The sequence below is a fragment of the Melozone crissalis genome, unplaced genomic scaffold (assembly GCF_028551555.1).
Source record: "Melozone crissalis strain CALT ecotype California unplaced genomic scaffold, PUWL_Pcris_2 ptg000187l_1, whole genome shotgun sequence".
NCBI lineage: Eukaryota > Metazoa > Chordata > Aves > Passeriformes > Passerellidae > Melozone > Melozone crissalis.
Genome location: NW_026535952.1, coordinates 1774206 through 1794145, shown reverse-complemented (window position 1 = coordinate 1794145; position 19940 = coordinate 1774206). Strand labels below are relative to the sequence as shown.

General features: G+C 47.7%; 1 long non-coding RNA gene across 1 annotated transcript in view; it reads right to left on the bottom strand.

Annotated features, from left to right (window-relative positions):
* Positions 1 to 19728, bottom strand: part of LOC128948978 (uncharacterized) — a 517990-nt gene extending 498262 nt beyond the window's left edge. The window contains exon 1 of the long non-coding RNA XR_008484173.1: positions 19684 to 19728. This is a non-coding gene — a long non-coding RNA (uncharacterized LOC128948978). The remainder of the gene's footprint in view (positions 1 to 19683) is intronic.
* Between the last annotated feature and the right edge of the window lie 212 nt (positions 19729 to 19940).

Genomic DNA, 19940 nt, shown 5'->3' with positions numbered 1-19940 from the left:
TCAGCGCCGTCTGTCTTTGCGCTCCGTGTTGGTGTGGCCCGTGCGGGCGGAGCGGTGCTGGCGGGAGCCGCGCTCCCCTCAAGAGCCCCTGAGGGCGGCAGCAATGGCGGCGCCGCTCCCTCAGCGCCCGGCCCCGGCGGGCGGGGAGCCCTGGGCAGCGCCCTGTGGGCAGCAGCGAGCGAGCCCCGGCCCGGCCTCTGTGCCCGTGGCGCCGCAGAGGCCAGGGCAGAGCTGCAGGAGTCGGGGCCTCAGGCAGTGCCCCGAGACAGCTGCGGCAGCCGGGCCCCGGCCTTGTGGCAGCGCAGGAGGCTCTCGTGGTGCCGCTTGTCCAGCCCGGCCGGGTGCCTGTGCATGGCCCCGGCCTTGCGTGCTGCCCCTGCCACGCTCGGCTTCCCGTGCCCGGCAAAGGCGCCCAGGCCGCGCTCGGTGCCCCCGGCGGTCGCTGCTGAAGGCAGGGCCGAGCCCCGGTGCCCAGCAGAGCCCTGAGGGACAGCCCTGCTGCCTGGGCTCCCGCGGCTCCTGCAGCCGCTGCCTACGAGTGCCCGGCCCGTCCGTGCGGCCAATTCCTGGTGCCTTGGGCAGCGCAGGCGGCAAAGCCAGGGCTCTGCACTGTGGGCCTGGGGCTGTCCTGGGGCAGCGTGGCCAAAGCCTCTCAGGGCTCTGGGCACAGCAGGGACCAAAGGCCACAAGTGCGGGGCTGCTCCCAGCCACTTCCTGGCTGCTGCACTGATGTTGGGCTGCCCCGGGTGGCCCTTGGTGACACAGGCACATGGTGTCGGGGCCCTTTGTGATGTGGGACGTGGTGGTGGCCAGAGAGCCTTGTGACATCAGGGAGCCCCGGCCTGGCTGAGGGTGTCTAAGGGGCGCAGAGCCCTGCGGTGCCCAGTCACAGGAGAGCCGCTCTCTGTGCAGGAAGCAGCTCCCTGTGTCTGTCTGCGCTGGACGCCCACAGCGACAGAGGCCGACAGCGACAGACGAGGACAGCGAGGAGGACAAAGGCAACTCCAACTCCCGGTCACCAGCCCCTTGCCCAGCTGGCTGGAGGCCCCCAGCGGGCAGTGGTCGGGGGCAGTGGGCAGGTCAGTGCTGCCCCTGTCACGGACTGAGGAGGAGGAGAGGCCCTTTGCCCAACTGGACTGCAAGCTTTCCTAGTGGGAAGGTGACACTGAGGAAGAGATTTCCCAGTGGGAGGGTGAATAAGAGACATATCTAAGAGAAGTGCTGAGAGTCTGAGAAATGTCCCAGCGTAGATCCAGGAGCAGCCCAGAGCTGTACCAATGCCAAGTACATGTGAGAGTTGGGGAGGTTTCCCAGTGCAGAGGTGGGACACAGCAAGAGCTCTAGGAAGGGAAAGAAACTGTCACAGTGTGGGAGCTGTAGCAGTGGGGAGAGTCCTCAGTGAGATGGACCAAGAGGGGGGCGAGAGGGGAAGAATGTGTCACAACCCAAGAGACGTCCCAGTGGGAAATAGACATGAGAGGGCAGCAGGAATTGGGATGGGGAGAAGACAAAAGATCCCACGAGCTGTCCGTGCAGAGAGATGTGAGTGTCCCAGATGATTCCCAGTGGGACGATGCCCAAGAGCTTTCACAGAGGGAAGGTGGGAGGTACCAAGACCTCTGCCCATGGGGACAAGATGTGCACTGTCACATGTCCCAGTGGGAAGACAGGAGAGAGCTGGAATTGTCCCAGGTGAGAGCCAGCAGTGCCAAGGAGCTGTGCCAAGGAGCAGACGCTGCAGCCCCAGAGCTGCCCTGGTGGGACGATGGCAGTGAGGGAAAGCTGTCCCAGTGGGAGGGAGATGTGAGCAGGCAGGAGCTGTCCCCGTGGAGAAATGCCATCAGCTCTGAGATGTGGGACAGATCCTTGCTCGCAGTGAGTGAGGAGGAGCCTGAGCCTTGTCCCCAGGGGGCCCAGCTGTGGCAGCCCCGTGGGCACAGAGGTGGCAGCAGAGGCAGTGCCTGCCCCAACCAGCGCCTCTTCTTCCCTACAGAGCCCCACGGAGGCCGAGCCGGCAGCTGCTGCCCCAGCGGGAGCTGCTGAGCAGGAGGAGCCCCTCGAGCCTGTGGCCCCTGAGGCAGAAGAGGCAGCAGAGCCTCCTGCCCCCAGGAAGGAGCTGCCATCAGCAGGGACACAGAGCCCAGAGCCTGCCCCTGTCAGCCCCCCAGGCTGCAGCCAGACTCTGCTGGACTCAGCGTGGCTCATCAGCTGTGTGATCGTGAGCCAGGTGCTGCTGGAGATCCAGGGAGCCGGGCAGCAGCCGCGGGAGCAGGGGCAGCTGGAAGAAAGTGAGGATCCAGCAGTGGCAGGAACAGGCCCAGCAGAGAGGGGAGAGATCCCAGTACCTGCCCCGCACAGCCCCCCCGGGCCCTGCCCTGCCCCGCTGGGATTCCCGGGCCCCGGCGAGCAGCCGCAGTGGGCAGGGGCAGAGTCAGAGCTGGCAGGGTCAGAGCTGTTCCTGGAAGGCAGCCAGGAGACCTCGGCTTGGGACAGTGAGCCCTGCCCTGAGTGGGACATCTACAGTGTGGGGGAGGAAGAGGAGTGGGCAGTGGCAGGGTCAGAGCTGGCAGGGCCACGGCTGTTCCTGGGAGGCAGCCGGGAGACATCACCTTTTTCCAGCGAGCCCTGCAGTGAGAGGGACATCTACAGCGAGAGAGAGGGAGAGGAAGGTGAAGTGAAGTCCCTGCCGTCACTGCTCTGGGCAGACTCTTCTCTGCAAGAGGTGTCCCAGCTGGCAGCCCCTGCCCTGGGCAGCGCCTCTCCTGCCCCGGGCTGTCCCACGGAGGCCGAGCCGGCAGCTGCTGCCCGGGGCGGAGCTGCTGAGGAGGTGTTGCCTGGTGTAGCCAAGGGCAGGAAACGTCCCTCCCGCTTCAGGCGGGCGCTGCGGGCGCTGCGGGGGCTGTTCCGCTGTCCCTGCCTGAGGCCACGGCCGGAGGAGTAAAACAAATTAGTAAAAGAAGAAGCCAAAGAAGATGAAGGAGATGAGGAAGAAGATGAAGAAGGCAATGAAGATGATGGAGACAAGACCATGAAGACCGAGTTGGAAAAGATAATGAAGAAGAAGCCGCCTGTCTCAGTTTTGAGACAAATTGAAGAGAGGATACTCCTGAATGAAATGTCTCCTCTCAAGGCTTCCAGCAATTTCCCTCCACAAAAAGAAAATGCATACCAAGAGAGGAAAGTGGCAAAACCCAAATGCAAGAGTTTATTCCAACAGAATGCTCACAGAATTCTCTCCCCTGGTCCCCAAAGAACCAAAATTCCTGGAGAACAGGACAAGCGTTGGAGCAATTCCCCTTCCCAGCTTGGGGTGCGAGATGGCAGCGGCTTTCCCGCTGAGGGCAGTGCAGCTGCCCCAGAGGAGTTCCATGCAGCAGCAGGCACAGCCCTGGCGGCTCTCTGGGCTCCTGCACCTCCTGTCCAGGGCAGCCAAAGCAGCTGGGCCGGAGTCTCTGGCTGTGCTTTCTGTGCCCGCCGGGGCTCCTTGATGCTTGGGGCTGGAACGGGACGGCCCCGCTGCCGCCGGTGCCGCTGCTCTGGTGTGGGAGCAGCAGCTGTTGGGTTCAGCTGGAGGGGCTGAAAGATTGCTGCTGCAGCTCCTCCAAGGCAGGCAAGGGAAAAGCTTTTGCATGGGCCGGCAAAGCCAAGCAAGCCAAGCAAAACTGTAGCAGGCAGAGGCAGGAACAGCTGGGCAGTGAGGCTTGGAAAATGGGCAGCCAAAGAGCCCAAAGCTCCCCCCTTCCGTACCCCACACACACCCGGCCCCGGGCCTGGAAGGTGCAGCAACCATTTCTGGGGCACAAAGCAGAGGCTCCTGGAACGGACTCTCAGCACAAACCACTGCAAGACAACAGCAAATAAGACAAAGAAGATGAAGACAAAGACACAGAAGAAAATGAAGAAGACAAAGACGACATAGCAGATGAAGAGGATGAAGATAAAGAAGATGAAGAAATTGAAGAAGACGACGAAAAAGAGGAAGAAGTCAAAGACTAAGACAAGCTGGAGAAGGCTTATTTAAGGATCCATAGAAGAAGAATAGGAATAAGAATTTAGAAATACTTAGAGGAAGAAGAAGAATACGAATAGGAATTTAGAAATAGATATTAGAAGTGTAATAGGAATAGGGATCGGAATAGGAATAAGAATTTCAAAATACTTAGAAGAAGCAAAGAAGAGTAGGAAGAAAAAGAAGAGTAGTAAGAAGAAGAATTTAAGAATAGAAAAATAAAGAGAAAATTTAATGAATTAGTAAAAGTAGTAAATAGTTTACTTTTATTCCATCTTTTATATTTCCTTTACAGTCTATGGATATGCAATACGTTGTAATTAGGATAAATTATAATGTCCCAACACCGTTCCCGTTCTTGAAGAATTTGTGTGTTTTCTAAGGAGGTTTCTGAAAAGGCACAAGAGCAGAGTGCCCAGGTTTCATTTGCAGTCTCTCAGCGGTGCCGATGCATTTCCCAGGCAGTGGCACGGAGTCCCCTGTGAGCAGGGAGTGCTCAGCCCCAGCCCAGCGGGAGAGTTGCCGGCCGGGCGGGCAGGGCAGGGCTGGCGCTGCTCTCTGCAGGCCAACTGAAGGCGCCCGTGGGGCCGGCTGAGAGAGAGCTGTGCTGGGAGAGAGCCCTGGGCAGCGGGGCTGTGCAGCCGCCGGAGCGGAGCCAGCACAGCCCCGCTGGGACGCTGCCCGTGGCCCGGCAGCCCGGCTGGGGCTGTTCCTCAGCAGCCCGGCCTGCCTGGAGCAGCCCCGGCCCGGCGGGAGGGGTTCCCCCGCTGCAGCCCCGGCCGAGGCAGCGGCAGCAGCAGCCGCTCTGTGCTGCTCACAGCGATCCCTGCGGCAGCAGCTGCACGGGGCTGTGCGGCCACGGAGCCCAAACCAGCGCAGCCAGGCCTGAGCAGCGGCTCTGGGGCTCTGCTGCTCCTGCTGGGCAAAGAAGATGGAGAGGGTGAATAATTTAAAAATACATAGAAGTAGAATAGTATTGGAACTTAAAAATATGTAGAAGAAGACAAGAAGAAAAAGAGTAGTAAGAATAAGAGGAATAATAATAATAATAATAATAATAATAATAATAATTTAAGAATACACAAATGATAAAATTTAGTGAATAATGCAGGGACAACTCCAGTCTCTGCTCTGGCACAGGGACAGCACCCAGGGAGGGCTGGAGCTGGGCCAGGAGGGATTTAGGTTGGGTTTCAGGGCAAGGTTCTTGCCCAGAGGGTGCTGGCAGTGCCCAGGGAATGGGCACGGCCGCGAGGCTGCCACAGCTCCAGGAGCCTTTGGCCAGCGCTGCCAGGGATGCCCAGGCTGGGCTTGGTGGGCTCTGGGCAGGGACAGGGCTGGCACTGGATGGGTCCCTTCCAGCTGCGGATATTCCATGATTTCATGGAATTTCAGGAGAGTGGGCAGCAGATGCAGAACAGGTCTGGCTCAGCATAGATGGAATTCTCAAGCTCTGATGCTTCTCTGAGCATGGTGGTCCCATCACCTCTGGAGACTTTAAGAACGGGCTGGAGAAATACCTCTCAAGAATAACAATTTTTTAAGACGGTTGACATTTCTCGTCCCCTCCAGCCCTGTGTTTCTACCATTCGGGGACTTTTCTTAAATAATACTTTTGAAAACTCACCCTGGGGGTAAATTTGCTGGGTTACATCTCCAACAAGTGCAGCAGGAATGCACCTCCAATGGGCTCTGCTATTGTAGGTGTGAAGAGCAGCAGGAATTCAGGTGTCACTTCTACATCCACCTTTCCACCATGGAAAATACTCCCTAAAAAGCTTGGAGGTGAAGGAAGAAACCAGTTTGTAATTCTGAGTCTATTGCTTCCAGAGAATGATGAGACATTAACAGCTAAATGAGAAAGCCAGCAAAAATCCAGACTGCCTCATCCCATCCACAAATTGAATAAAACTTTTCTTTATTTCTACAATTTTTCTTTATTCTCCCTCATCTTGATTTGCTTTTTCTTCACTGAACTTTGCACAGGTGGCTAAAATCAGGTATTCCCTTGACTCCACTCAAAACAACACCCCCAAACTCCTCCTCTGGTGGTGCAGGCACTGAACAAATGGCTCACAGAGACCACATGGAAGAGAGAAAAATTATTTTTAAAATTAAAAAAAAAAAAACCCAAACCAACCCCAAACTGCAGCCTGCTGTTAATTGGCGCCACCCAAATGCCGATGTACACGCAGGGCAGGCAGCGGTGCAGTGTGTTAAGAGATGTCTGTATCTCTCTTGGTAAATAAATTGTTTAGAGCTCTCAGATTTCCAGCTAAATGGTGGTGGAAGTTTATCAGAGAGTGTTGGTTCAAAAGAGGAACTGGCAATTATCGCTCAATTACAGCCCTCGGAAATCAGACAATGAGGCACCATTGGCACGGCCCCAGGAAAACACTGAGCACAGAGATACTCCTCGGGCTGCTGCTCCTCACAGGAACAAGAATTTCATTCCAATTCCGTGTACACTGAGCGCTCGGATGTTGTCAGATCAATTTGCCCCTTTGATTTTCCAGAGGCCCTGTGAAGAAAAATTCATCCCAGCTATTCCATTGTTTACCAGGCGTTGCAACTGAGCTTTTATGGGGGATTTAAAGCCTGGAAGAAGGAGGGGATGCATGGAACAAACTGCTGAAAAAAAAAACCCCAGTCACCCATGGCAGCTCCACAGAGATTTTGCCAGGTCTGGTGGGATTTTTGAATGGAAAAATTCAGTTTTTTAAGCAGCAAGGATTTATCCCACCAGCATTGCCTGGGGAGGGGGGTGAGGGCAAACAGAGCAGTAAAAAAGCGAAGTGAGAGAAATGAGAGAAACGAGGTGAGTTAAATAACCTGGGAGAGTGAAAAGTTCCCTGCCCATGGTAGCAGGTGGAACTGGATGAGGTTCAGGTTCCTCTCCAACCCAAGCCATTCCAGGATTCCATGAGATGAAAGCATTGCTGTACAAATCAGAGAAATTCCCTGTGGAGGAGATGCAGTGCTTCACCTCAGACCAGGAGGGCACCTGAAAAAAATTATCGTGTCAAACTTGATGGGATTTGTCTGATTGGTCCCAGTCAGAGAGCTGAGACATGAAAAATGACATCAATAAAAGATAAAAATATTTCCTAGAGGGAAGATGGAACAGTTGCCACTGATTTTCTCAGAATCTTGTAGAGGAAGAAATGTTCCACATGAAGATCAGATCAGTAGAAACCGTGAAGCAGAAGTGGAAAACTTTCTGCAGAACCTGAAGTTGCTCATTTAGAAACAACAGTATCGTTTCTTGGAAGGCCCCGAGAAATGTCACAGAAACATGAAAAGACCTAAATTTAAATGCGCAGATTGATGCTCAGATAGGGTGAACTTGTTCTTTATCAGGAAGGACAGGCTTTAGGGTTTGGTAATTCAATTACAAGATAACACAAGTGGAGCAAGAAAATGTTTTCAAGTATTCTTATCAAAAGGCTTTGGTTTGGGAAAGGGCTTCCTAGGTTCTTATCTGATAGGTGAAAGCTTCTTGTTTTGTATAAAATAATGATTTTTGTTCGTTTTCTAAGGGAAGGAAAGAGGGAATTCTATTCAAAGTAAGACTTGTTTACAAAAATTTCTTACATTAAGCCCCAAGACCATTCCAGGACCTAGAGAAGGCTGGAGAGGGACTTTTCCAAAGGGCATGGAGTGACAGGAAAAGGGGGAATGGCCTTAAGCTGAAGGAGGACACGGTTAGATGGGGTATTGGCAATGAGGAATTGTTCCCTGGCAGGGCGGGCAGGGCTGGGATGGAATTCCATCCCTGCATCCCTGGCAGTGCCCAAGGCCAGGCTGGACACTGGGGACAGTGGGAGGTGTCGCTGCCATGCCAGGGGTGGCTCTGGGTGGGCTCTGAGGTCTCTTCCAGCCCAGAATGATTCTCTGAACCGAGACAAGTTTGTGCATGACTGTCAGGGAGCAAATTGCTGGAACTGGACAAAAAACTGGAATAATCACCTGAAACTGTCATGGGACGCAGGGGTCAACACTTCTTCTTGATGCTACTGGTGATGAATTTGGTGTTCAGGGAAAAAACATCTAAATCCCCCAAAAGCCTTTCAGCATCCAGCTATCCCTCCCTGTGAGCATGAATTTGATCCATCCCGTGGAATTGCTGTGGAATAACCCCGTGAAGGGAACAATTGAGCTGTTTCTCAGTGCCCAGCAGCAGGAACAAGGCCCGGCAGAGCAGCAGAGTTTCCTCCCTGTCCTGGCTCACAGCAGGCAGTTCCTCCTGCCCCTGTTTCCTCAGAACCCCACGCTGATATCTCAGCTCTTTGCAGCGACTTCTGCTCCGAGGCGCAGATGTGTGGGATGCAAGATAAACAAAGGATAGGAAATAAATCCCCAGCGTTCTGCTGGGGGTTTCTTTCCCAACAGGAAGGAATCCTCATCACTCTGCGGCTCTCATCTCCCTGCAGCGACAGGAACGCTGTGGTTTGCCTGGCTGTGGTGCTGATGCTCTGCACCTCAGTTTTTGGCTCAGCTCTGGAGAAGAACTGCGAAAAAACATTATTTCTTACAGTCTGAGTTGCTCAGATTTCATATCCTGGCTTGGTTTTGGGTCAGTTTTATAAAGCTGAGGTGTGGAAAAATGTCTGTTTTCCAGCAGACTAATTTCTCCTTTGCCAGCTGTGCTGGCTTCTGCCTCTCCTTTCTTGTAAGTGAAAAAAACCCAAATATCATCTGGCTCCCTGAAGGGGAATTTTAGCCTCATTCAGCAGGATTCTCCACTTGCTCACATGCATTCCCAGCCTCACTGACAGCTGGAAGGGGCTGAGCACAAAGGGTGGGATGAGGAAAACAGGTGAGCACAGCAGAGGAGCAGCTTTGGAAGGGGCCCAGCACAGGATGGTAAATTTGGATCAGTTTTTATCCCCTGGAAATTGAATAGAAAAGTGTTGTGGCAGGATTTGAGTCTGCCAGAGCTGCCATCCTTCTGGAGAGTTCCTCAAAGGAACCACAAAACTGCTGAGAAAATGAGGTTATAAGTGTTTATCCCAACACCTCCACCTGCCCACTCTGTCTTTGTGCGGTTTTGGTCCTAGAAAATCTTTGTTTGGGGTCTCCAAAAATCTTCTTTTTGAGGTCTCAAGAGATGTTTGCTCCTTATTTATCTCAATTATTTCTCTTCCCTGACGTCCCTGGTTTGGGAAACTGTATCTTTTTCCATCAAAGATAAATCAGTAGTGAAGAAAAGAGTAAAAAAAAAAAAAAAAAAGAAGGAAAATTAGCGGTTTAAATCCAATTGGAGCTGCACAAGAAGTTGCAGGACAAGGACAGTCATGCCTTGATTTATCACTTCACAGTCAGGACAGTGTTAAGTGTTGTTCTCTGGCACCACTTAAACCTCCTAAAAAGATGCTCTCATTTACCTGATGATATTTAGGCAAGAGGAAAAATGAAAAGAGAAAAGCAGAAGAGGATATTGTCCTTGCTGTTTCTCAGCCCCACCATCCCTCCTTTGCATTAAACAGGATTCAGGAGATTTTCTGGTTTTCAGCAAACAACTTCTCTGCAGTGAATTTATTTTAGCAGTCAGCTGCCCTCCTGGAAAACATCTGTATTTAACAGAGAGCCAGGCTTTCAAAAAGCAGAGCTTTAAAATTCAGCCTTTGCTTTAAGCCAAAAAACCTTAATGTTATGTGAGAAATTTCCACAGGAAAAGAGAAAAAAAAAATAGAAATCTTGTCTTCAGATGGACACAAATTTATAGAGAGATGAATCATAAATGTCACGCTCTGAGGGAACTCTGCCCAGAGAGTTCCTTTTCCTGCTCATGTCGAGCTTCTGCCTTTGTGCTTCAGTGCCTGACTGACATCCCCTGGAAAGTTCGGGGACATTTCAGGGACATCTCAGGGACATTTCCCCCACCCTGTGCACGTTGTTTGTGTTTGATTGCTCTTCCCACTGGGCTTTTCACCTTGGGGGTGGAAAAAATCATCTCCCAGTGTTGGTTTTCATGGCTTTTATAGAGATGGGATAATTGAGAAGTGTTTGCAAAGATTTTATTTTATTATTATTTATTTTATATTATTATTATTATTTCAAATATTTTATTATATCATTATTATTTATTAATTTATTTTAAAATTCTTATATTGTAATATTACAACAACATTATTATATATATTATTAATATATTATATTGATATATAATATATATTACTATAATATATTAATAGTATATTTATTACATCATTATATATTAATATAAATATAATATAATTAATATATTAATAAATACATAATTATTTTTATTATTTATATATTATTTATTATTTATTATTATTAAATAATTAAAAAGTATTATATTCTTTATTATTATAATTACTGAATAGTGAGACACAAGAGATGTAAGACTCGATGCCATTCCATCAGAAGCCACCCTATTTCCTGCTTACAATTCCTTAGAAATGTTTTTCAGCCTATTAGCTTTTGCCACACAATGCTGCTATTATTTCTAACACCAATCACCTATATTTTTACCTATATTGAACACAAATAATCTATATTTTAATCTATATTTTTATCTATATTTAGCACCTATCACCTATATTTTACCTGTATTTAACACCACCTATATTTTTACCTATATTTAACACCAATCCCCTATATTTTTCCAATATTTAACACCAATCCCCTCTATTTTTCCTATATTTAACACCAATCCCCTATATTTTTACTGATATTTAACACCCATCCCCTATATTTTTACCAATATTTAACACCAATCACCTATATTTTTACCTATATTTAACACCGCCTATATTTTTACTGATATTTAACACCAATCCCCAATATTTTTACTGATATTTAACACCAATCCCCTATATTTTTTCCCCATGTTGTCCTGCTACAATGCATCTCTCACAGTTCTAATTCTCTAAAATATCTGATCTTTCTGCAAGACCCTATTTTGAAATTATTGAAACTTATTTCTAGCTCACTCTCTCAACGCTGTCATCTCTATCCCATGGCCTTCCTAAGCCTGCACACCTTATCTCAGTTGAGATTTTTTTTTTTTTTTAATTCTGAAAATTCTTTACAAATCCATTTCTCACAGCTGCAGTTACTGCTTTGGCCTGAAAAATAAATGTGTGTGTGCACAGATGTGTACCCATGAACATAGAGGAAGATGTTGGTGTGTAAATGCCTAAATATATATTTTTATGAAGTATATTTACAGGAGGAATATTTAGAAATAGGATCCTCCTCAAGCCATAAGCTCTTAGAGGTCTGTTTTTCACCTAAGATAGCTCAGCTACTTTTGGAGGCATAAAATCACAGGATGGCTTCTGTGGCAGTGTTGGAAACAGAAAATTTTAATAAAAGGCAAAATAACAAAACTCTTTACAGAGAAAAACTGAGCTAAGAGCAAGAGGTTCTTGCCCCTGCTAAAACACCTCACAAAAGCCATTGGTTTCTTTGTTCTCTTCTTTTTCTAGGAAATTGCTCAGGTGGGACTGTTTGGTTCCTGTCCTTAAGTTTGAGGTGAAGTCCTCAAGTCTATGAGATGCCTTTTTCACCTAATCAAGGAGAGAAACTTCTGGGCTTATTTCCTTTTTAAACAGACAAAAAAGAGTTTTGTCACTCTGTCAACACAATACATGAGGCAGGATCTTTTTCTGGGAGGCCACACCAAAACCCACAAACATTTTTTGCACCTTGAACTGAATATTTTGAGGGATTTTCACTTTAATTTGCTTTTCCAGGGGGGCAAACCCGGCAGTAATTCCTGGAGGAAAAGTGAAAATGCTGCTCGGGGGAGTCCCCCAGGGTGCTGGGACCCAGGACATTCCTCCGGGTGACTCGAGACCCTGGCATGGAGTCAAAACCACCTGTGCCTTCCATTTCTGCCCATGGAAACAATTCCCAACTTTGTGTGAGGAGTTACAAGCCACCAGGGTTTGAGTAGAATGACAGTGAATTCGTCACAGGGTGAAAAAGTAGAATTTTGGGGTTTTAGAATGGGGGTTCAAGAGGCAAGATGGAGGAATCTGGGTGTGTCCTGTCCTTCTCCTTCCTGTCCTCCATCTTCTGCTGTGATGGTGACACTTCTGGACTGGTTTAGAGTAGAGACAGAGTGTCTAACACAGGTGATGGGTGTTGGAAAATTATTGTAAATAAAGCACAGCAGCGCCTTGGTTTGAAAAGGAAGTGAGTTTTTTGGGAGTTTGTGGTCAAACTAACAAATGCTCAGGTTTGAATGTCAGCATCTGGTGTGGTTCCTGAGGACATGGACACACTTCTGAGAACACAGGGGGTTAAAGGTAGAGAACTCCCAGGAGAAAGCTCTGAAAGTGTCACTGGATTGAGAATCCAAGGTTTTGTCTCACTGTGCTGTGTTAATGATTTGGTGGGGGGAGGAGGAGGAATGTTTTTAGAAGGTTTTCATTCTGAGTTTTGTGTGTGTGTTTCTTTTGCATATTGTAAGTTAATGAAGTTTTTTCCCTGGATTCCTAAGCTAGAGCCTAAATAGAGCTTTGCTCTGTTTCTACTCCCATCTCACAGCAAACATTAGGCAGAACATATTTCCATGAAGGCACCAGCATTGCACCAAACCATGACATGCAGTTCGTAGTGTAAAAAGTTAACACCAGCCCAAGGGTGTGTTGTTATTTTGTGCCAAAATCCGACCCGCAGGACAGATCTCAGCAGGTCAAGGAAAGAATGGAATAGATAAGAGAAAATAAACAGCCTTGAAAAGCAGAACTGAGGAATCTCAGCTTCTTCTTTGGTTGTGGGGCTGGGAAAAAAGAGACTTTTTAATACCTTGGGGTCATCTCAAGCACAGAAACCCGGGGGGGGGGGGGGGGGGGGACACGCTCTGTCAGTTCGGGTTCAGTGCCCCCCATCAGGGCTGTCCCCAGGAGGGACAGAGACACTCTCAGCCCTGTCATCCTGGCTCCCACTTGGGCTCATTTACTGGCACTGCTGGCAGGAAGCAGCCATGGGGAAAGGGGATTTTGCAGTGACAGCCCCAGGGTAACAGAGCTGCCCTTTGTTAGCAGGGCCATTCCCCAGCAGCGCAGCTCCCAGTTCAGGCATCTCCTCACTGGGGGCACCCCCGTTTCCTCAGCATCTGTTGGGGGGGTGGCACTGGCAGGCTGGGCATGGCTTTGGGTTATTTAGGTTCAACGAGTCTCTGGTGGTCAAGTACCCACAGCAAAGGGCAGACCACAAAAATCAGCCTGAGGGTTATTTACCATAACCATATACAAAACCACAAGCAGCAAAGGTTCCCTCAAATACATCAGAGACTCTGCACATCTCTTTATTAAAGCCTGCCTGCTACACTTCAATTTGCCTTTCTATCCAGGCAGGAATCAAAGTCAAAAGCTCCAAATCAAAGCACAAACAAATGAAAGAACAAAAATAATAACAACAGAAAAGAATCCTTTCCTCTCCCTCCATTTTTTCCTGTTTTGTTTTAACTTTGAATTGATTTTACTCCATTCCAGCATTGCAGATCAGTGATAGGCAGCTATAAAATTCTTTTATTCACTCATAAATAAAATATCTCTGCTGCTTGAGAGTTATCCACTCATTTTGACAGTAATGAGTGTGCCATTTTAGCAATCCATTATAAGCCATCTAAAATCCTCCAGCCAGAGGAAGAAGATACCTGGTTAGAAATCATCTCTCTCTGCCCCTGTGTGACTGATGCTGCTCCTCTGATTATTTGTATAATTCCTGTTTCTGTCCAGACACCAAACAACTTGTCTCGAGGTGTTTCTTCTTCCTAAAGGATTTTATTTTTTCCATCTTACGAACAATTTCCATCTTTTTTGCATCAAGAAATTAAGTCTGGCTCCTAAACTGATTAAAACCTCAGAGGTCTCCCTTGGGTTTTGCTTCCTTCTTTTTTCAGTCTTTCTCGACCACAGCCTTTTTCCTTGATTTCTCCTAATCCTTCTCCCAGATTTCTGGCCCAGAATTTCTTGTTCCCGATAATATTTCCTCAGAGCCCTCCTGTGAGCTCTGTCCAGCTGCTGACTCCACAGCAGCACTCGGAGGCTTTTCCCACTCCAAAGGAAAAGCAGGATGAAGCAAATTGGCATCTCCAAATGATGGGAAACTCAGCAATTACCAGTTCTGGTAAATGTGGCTGGTTTTGCCAAAGGAGCAGCAAGGTTTAAAGCTGCCAGAAGGTGGGAAAAGCTCAGGATTTTGGGAAGAAGCAGAGCAAAGGATGTCCCACAGGTGAGAGCCCACCTGGATCCCAGCGCAGGGAGGAGCTGGAGCTGCTGCAGAGAGCCCAGAGGAGGCTCCAGGATGGGCAGAGGGATGGAGCAGCTCTGCTGGCAGGAAAGGCTGGCACAGCTGGCATTGCTCACCTGCACAGGAGAAGCTTTGGGCTGAGCTCAGGGCGGCCTTGCAGGGCCTGGAGGAGCCCCAGGAAAGCTGGAGAGAGACAATGGCCAGGGGATGCAGGGACAGCACCCAGGGAATGGCTGCCAGTGCCAGAGGGCAGGGCTGGAAAAGAAATTCCTTTTCCTCCACGAATTCCTGCTGGGTTTGCCCCCCTGGAAAAGCCAATTAAAGCAGGCAGTGAAAGTTCCTCAAAATATTCAGTTCAAGGTGCAAAAAATGTTTGTGGGTTTTGGTGTGGCCTCCCAGAAAAAGATCCTGCCTCATGTATTGTGTTGACAGAGTGACAAAACTCTTTTTTTGTCTGTTTAAAAAGGAAATAAGCCCAGAAGTTTCTCTCCTTGATTAGGTGAAAAAGGCATCTCATAGGCCTGGGGGACTTCACCTCAAACTTAAGGACAGGAACCAAAAAGTCCCACCTGAACAATTTACTAGAAAAAGGCATATATTCCTCTTAAATATGCTTCATACAAAGATATTTTTAGGCCTATCTGTGACAGTGTTCACAGGGGTTTTTAGATGAAAGAAGAAACAGAGATCTGACTCCATGTTCAGAAGGCTTGATTTATTATTTTATGATATCTATTACATTAAAACTATACTAAAAAAGTAGAAGAAAAAGTTTCATCAGAAGGCTGGCTAAGAATAGAAAGGAAAGAATGATAACAAAGGTTTGTGGCTCGGCTCTCTGTCCGAGCCAGCTGGGCTGTGATTGGCCATTAATTAGAAACAACTAACATGGGCCAATCCCAGATGCACCTGTTGCATCCCACAGCAGCAGATAATCATTGTTTGCATTTTGTTCCTGAGGCCTCCCAGCTTCTCAGGAGGAAAAATCCTAAAGAAAAGATTTTTCATGAAAAGATGTCTGTGACACACATCCACACCAACGTCTTCCTCTCTATTGTCTGCACACGCACATTTACTTGTCAGGCCAAAACAGTAACTGCAGCAGTGAGAAATGGATTTGTAAATAATTTTCAAAAATTAAAAAAAAAAAAAAATAAATTAACTGAGATAAAGTGTGCTGGCTTAGGAAGACCATGGATATTGGGAATGAGGAATTGTTCCCTGGCAGGGTGGGCAGGGCTGGGATGGAATTCCATCCCTGGGTCCCTGGCAGTGCCCAAGGCCAGGCTGGACACTGGGGACAGTGGGAGGTGTCCCTGCCATGGCAGGGAATGGATTGAGTTGATCTTTGAGGTCCCTTCCAACCCAAACCATTCCATGATTCCATGGTTCTAAATCCATCCCTCCATCCTTTCCAGGGCTCCCTTCCCCACCTGAGATATTTTTTCCATCCTCTTTGCTCAGACAGAGACAAAGTGATCTGACCTTCTGGGCAATTCTATTGAAGTGGGATTGATGGTTGTATTTACTGCTCTTTCTCCAAAAGTTTGGTCATTATTGATTAATATCAATAAAAGGATTTATAAAAATCCCAGTGGGGTCCAGCATTTGAAAAGCTCTGTCTGTGGGGTATGTGGGACATGGATAACTTCAGGCTTCAATATTCCATATAGACCAGATGGTATTTTCAGGAAAAAAAAAACCCAAAAACCCTGAACATTCTCCCTGGATCTGAATTTGTTTGGAAGTTGGGGTCAAACTGAGCAGATCATGTCAAACAAATGAAAATAAAGGGAACATCGTTGCAAAGGTGAACTTTGTTATTTTGGAGAATTTGAAGATAACATTCCCAAGCATTTTAGACATCAGTCATCCCTTGCTGGCTGCAGGGGGCAGGGAATTCAATTTCCTGCCTTGCTGTCACTCAGGAGCAGGCATCAGCTCCAGTTTGCTGCAGTGCCATAAGCAACACCCTTCTCCTCTGAGCACTGATTTTTAGGGGATTTATCAACTTTTGGCCTCAAATCCTAGTTTTCCCAGTTTTCTTCAGCTCAGGATCCAAACAGAGCCCTGAGCACCCTGGGACAGTGGAAGGTGTCCCTGCCCATGGCAGGGGGTGGATGAGATGATCTTTAAGGTTCCTTCCAACCAAACCAGTCTGGGATTAAGATCAATCTCTGCAAACAGAAAAATCCCCTGGATCACCTCAAACTTTAAATTTCCTCCAGAAGTGATGGATTTCCAGGAGCACCATCCCCTCCTTCCCCTGGGACAAACATCTGGGGCCCAGCCAGGAGGAGCCAGAGCAGCCCCATTCCCATTCCCATCCCGTTCCCGTTCCCGTTCCCGTTCCCGTTCCCATTCCCATTCCCTGTCCCCATTCCCCATCCCATTCCGTTCCCATTCCCATTCTCACTCCCATTCCCGTTCCCATTCCCATTCCCATTCCCATCCCCATTCCCATTCCCATTCCCATTCCCTGTCCCCATTCCTCATTCCCCATTCCCATTCTGTTCCCATTCCCATTCCCATTCCCATTCCCATTCCCTGTCCCCATTCCCCATTCTCATTCCCATTCCCAGCTGAAATCCCAGTCCAGCAGTGAGGCTGCATCAGTCTGTGCTCAGACCAGTTCAGGTTTCTTCTCAAATCTAATTTTAGACCTCCTCTGCTATTATTTATTCAACAATGTGAATGAGATATAGATTGCCTTCATTGATTGCCTTCTTTGGAATTTGCCCATTTTTATTGTTTTTGATATCTCACATCCACCTCATTCCTGCGCTGTGTCAAGCCTGGAAGAGGGAAAAAAAACCTAAATTGAATCAGACTGCTTTTAAAAAACTTGTTTTAACAACCATATTTACCCTTAATTCCATCATTTAGCCAGAGGCTGGAGCTCAGAGTTTCCTCTGTGCAGACCCAGTTGCAGCTGAGCTGTTGCAATCCACCCCATATGAATTTTAACAGGAATTAAAAAAATGTGGACTGGAATTCATCTTGGATTGTCCTCAGCAAATGCTGATGTTCCAGAGTTTGCTTTCATTTTTCTGCAAAACTTCTGTCCCCTTTGTATTTTGGGGGTTGCAGGGTATCATTAACTTGGCAGAAAAAGAAATGGGAATTTATATCCCATAAATTCCAGGCAATTCATCCATGTAGGGAATATCAATACTTCATTAGCCCAGCTTCAATAAAATCAGGAGGAGAACTGAGAGCTCTTTTCCTTGGCTGGGAGGGGTCTGGATCCAGAATCTCACACCCTCAGGGCCTCATTTTGCAACTTGCTGCAAGAAGGATCCTTCCAACCTCGATTCCAGGAATTCCAATCTGTGAAAAGATAAAGCTGTTCATAATTACTTGTGGTAATTAGTTTATTGAGACAGAAAGGTTTAATCATCGCTATTGGGTTGTGAGACTCACAATTTAGAAGGAAAATTTTCTATCGTGGTCCTCACAAAACTGCCACCAGATCCAATAGGAACATTTCAAAGAATGAAAAAAAAATTAAAGAATGGGAAGTACTCTTCAAAAAAGAAAAATAAAAAAGTTCTAGTATAAATTACTATTACAAAGTTGCTACTTTGACCATTTCTGTCTGATTTCAGGTATTTTGAGGCAGGAAACTCCACCTTGGGCTTCTATTTTGGGAAGTAGAGAAAGTTCATTTCCTTAGGGCAGGTCTTAAATGACAGGACCCTTCTCTTAGAAAGAAAATGGGCAGTTCACACTGCACAACATGAAATTGTGGAGATGAGAGACATCAAACCTTCAGATTAGAGATCAGAAACCTCAAATCTTAGAATGGTTTGGGTTGGAAAGTGTGAAAAATGCCAATCACTTGTTTTTAAAAGTTTAATAGTAATAAAATGGTTATAAAAATAGCAATATAATCAGAGTAATAGTAATTTGGACAATTAGGATTTAGGACAATACGAGTCAATAAGAACAAAGAGTTACAGACAGTCTGGATACCTCTTTCAGGGAAAAATAAGCCTGAAAAAGGCCCCACGTTAACAGAGGATTAACCCTTAAAAACAATAACCTGTTGCATATTCGTACACCTCATCCATGGTGCATAAATTCCATTCAAACACAGGATTCTGTCTGGGCAGTGTCAGCCCCTTTGAATCCTGAGGCATCTTCAGGGCTGAGCAAGGCAGGAAGAAGTTCATTTCTTCTGATAATGGGGCAATAAATTCTTTTTCTGTGAAAGATTCAGGTGTCCTGTGGCTGCTGTCTGGTGTGAGTCCTTTCTTTAGCATAGTTTCTATTTTAACATTATGTTACAACCTAAAACTATATTTAACACACTACTTAAGAAAATTAATACAGCATAACTTTCTAACAGAACACATATAATATTTATTTTAGTATTTGTGAGAAGCCAATCATAAAATAGGCATTTTTCACAGAAAGGTCCTTGAAGATCATCTGCCATGGGCAGGGACACCTTCCTTTATTCCAGCTTGCTCCAAGCCCTGTCCAAGCTGGCCTCAGCAGAGCAGGGGACAGGTAAATCCTGCTGCTACTCCCTGTCCTGCCCACTGCTCCATGGAGGATGTGTGCCAGTGAAATCCCTCCCAAATCTGGCCCACAGAGGATCTGAATCCTCATTGCTCAGTTTTTCCTTCAGGAAACCTCCCTCCTCCAAGGCTGAACCCAAGGTGGAAATGTTGCTTGTTCACTGTGCCAAAAGCACATCCCCACGAGCCACCAGCAGCAGTGTGAGGCCACAGGGGGATTTAAAGCACCTCTGATGCCCTGAATGGGGGAATTTTAATCAGGAAAACATCCTGTTAGTGCCTTGGTAATTCAGACTTCAGGGAAAGCTTTGTTAATAAAGATATTTCACCCTGCAGAGCTGCTGGAGGCAGCCAGGAACTCCCTAGATAATGCTGTTATCTCTGAGTTATCAGCCCCAGTTTGTGAGTGTGGGGAGCACAGAGGACAAGCCCCATTCCCGTGTGACCCCTGAGGTGACAGTTTGTCCCTGCTCAGCCGGTGGCTCCCCTGCCCTCTGAAGTGGTGACATGTGCAGGGTGGCAGAGGGGCCCCCCTGGAGCAGGGGGAGCTGAGGTTGGACCACAGAGATCTGATCAATCCCACTGGTTGTGCTTCCCAACTCCTCCTGCAGCTCCTCCAGGTGCTGCTGCCACCTTCAGCCATGGATGGAGGCCCTGGAGGCTCCAGAATTCCTGGAGAAGCCCTGATGTGAGGAGCAGTCTGACAAAACCAGCAGCAGCTCCAGCCAAACAGCACGGGTGGCCCAGAGAGGCTTCCAAACAAATGGAAATGTGGTTGTCATCCTTGGAAAAATTAAAATACGTTATTCTGCCCACTTTAAATGTGAGTCTGATGAGAAAGAGCACCTAAATACATCTGGGACTACTGGAAAAAAATCATGGAATCACAGGGTGGTTTGGGATGGAAGGGACATCAAAGCCCACCCAGTGCCACCCCTGCCATGGCAGGGACACCTCCCACTGTCCCAGGCTGCTCCAGCCCCTTGTCCCATCCCTCCATCTCCTCATGAATTGTCCCTCTCCAGCTTCCCTCTATCCCTTCATCTTGATATTGAAAGTTGCTGTAAGACCCTGACACAACCTTTTCTCCTCCATCATAAAATCCATTAAAAAATATCTGGAATCCTGTGGCCCATCTGACTTTCTCCATTCCCTGTGTAAAAGATAAG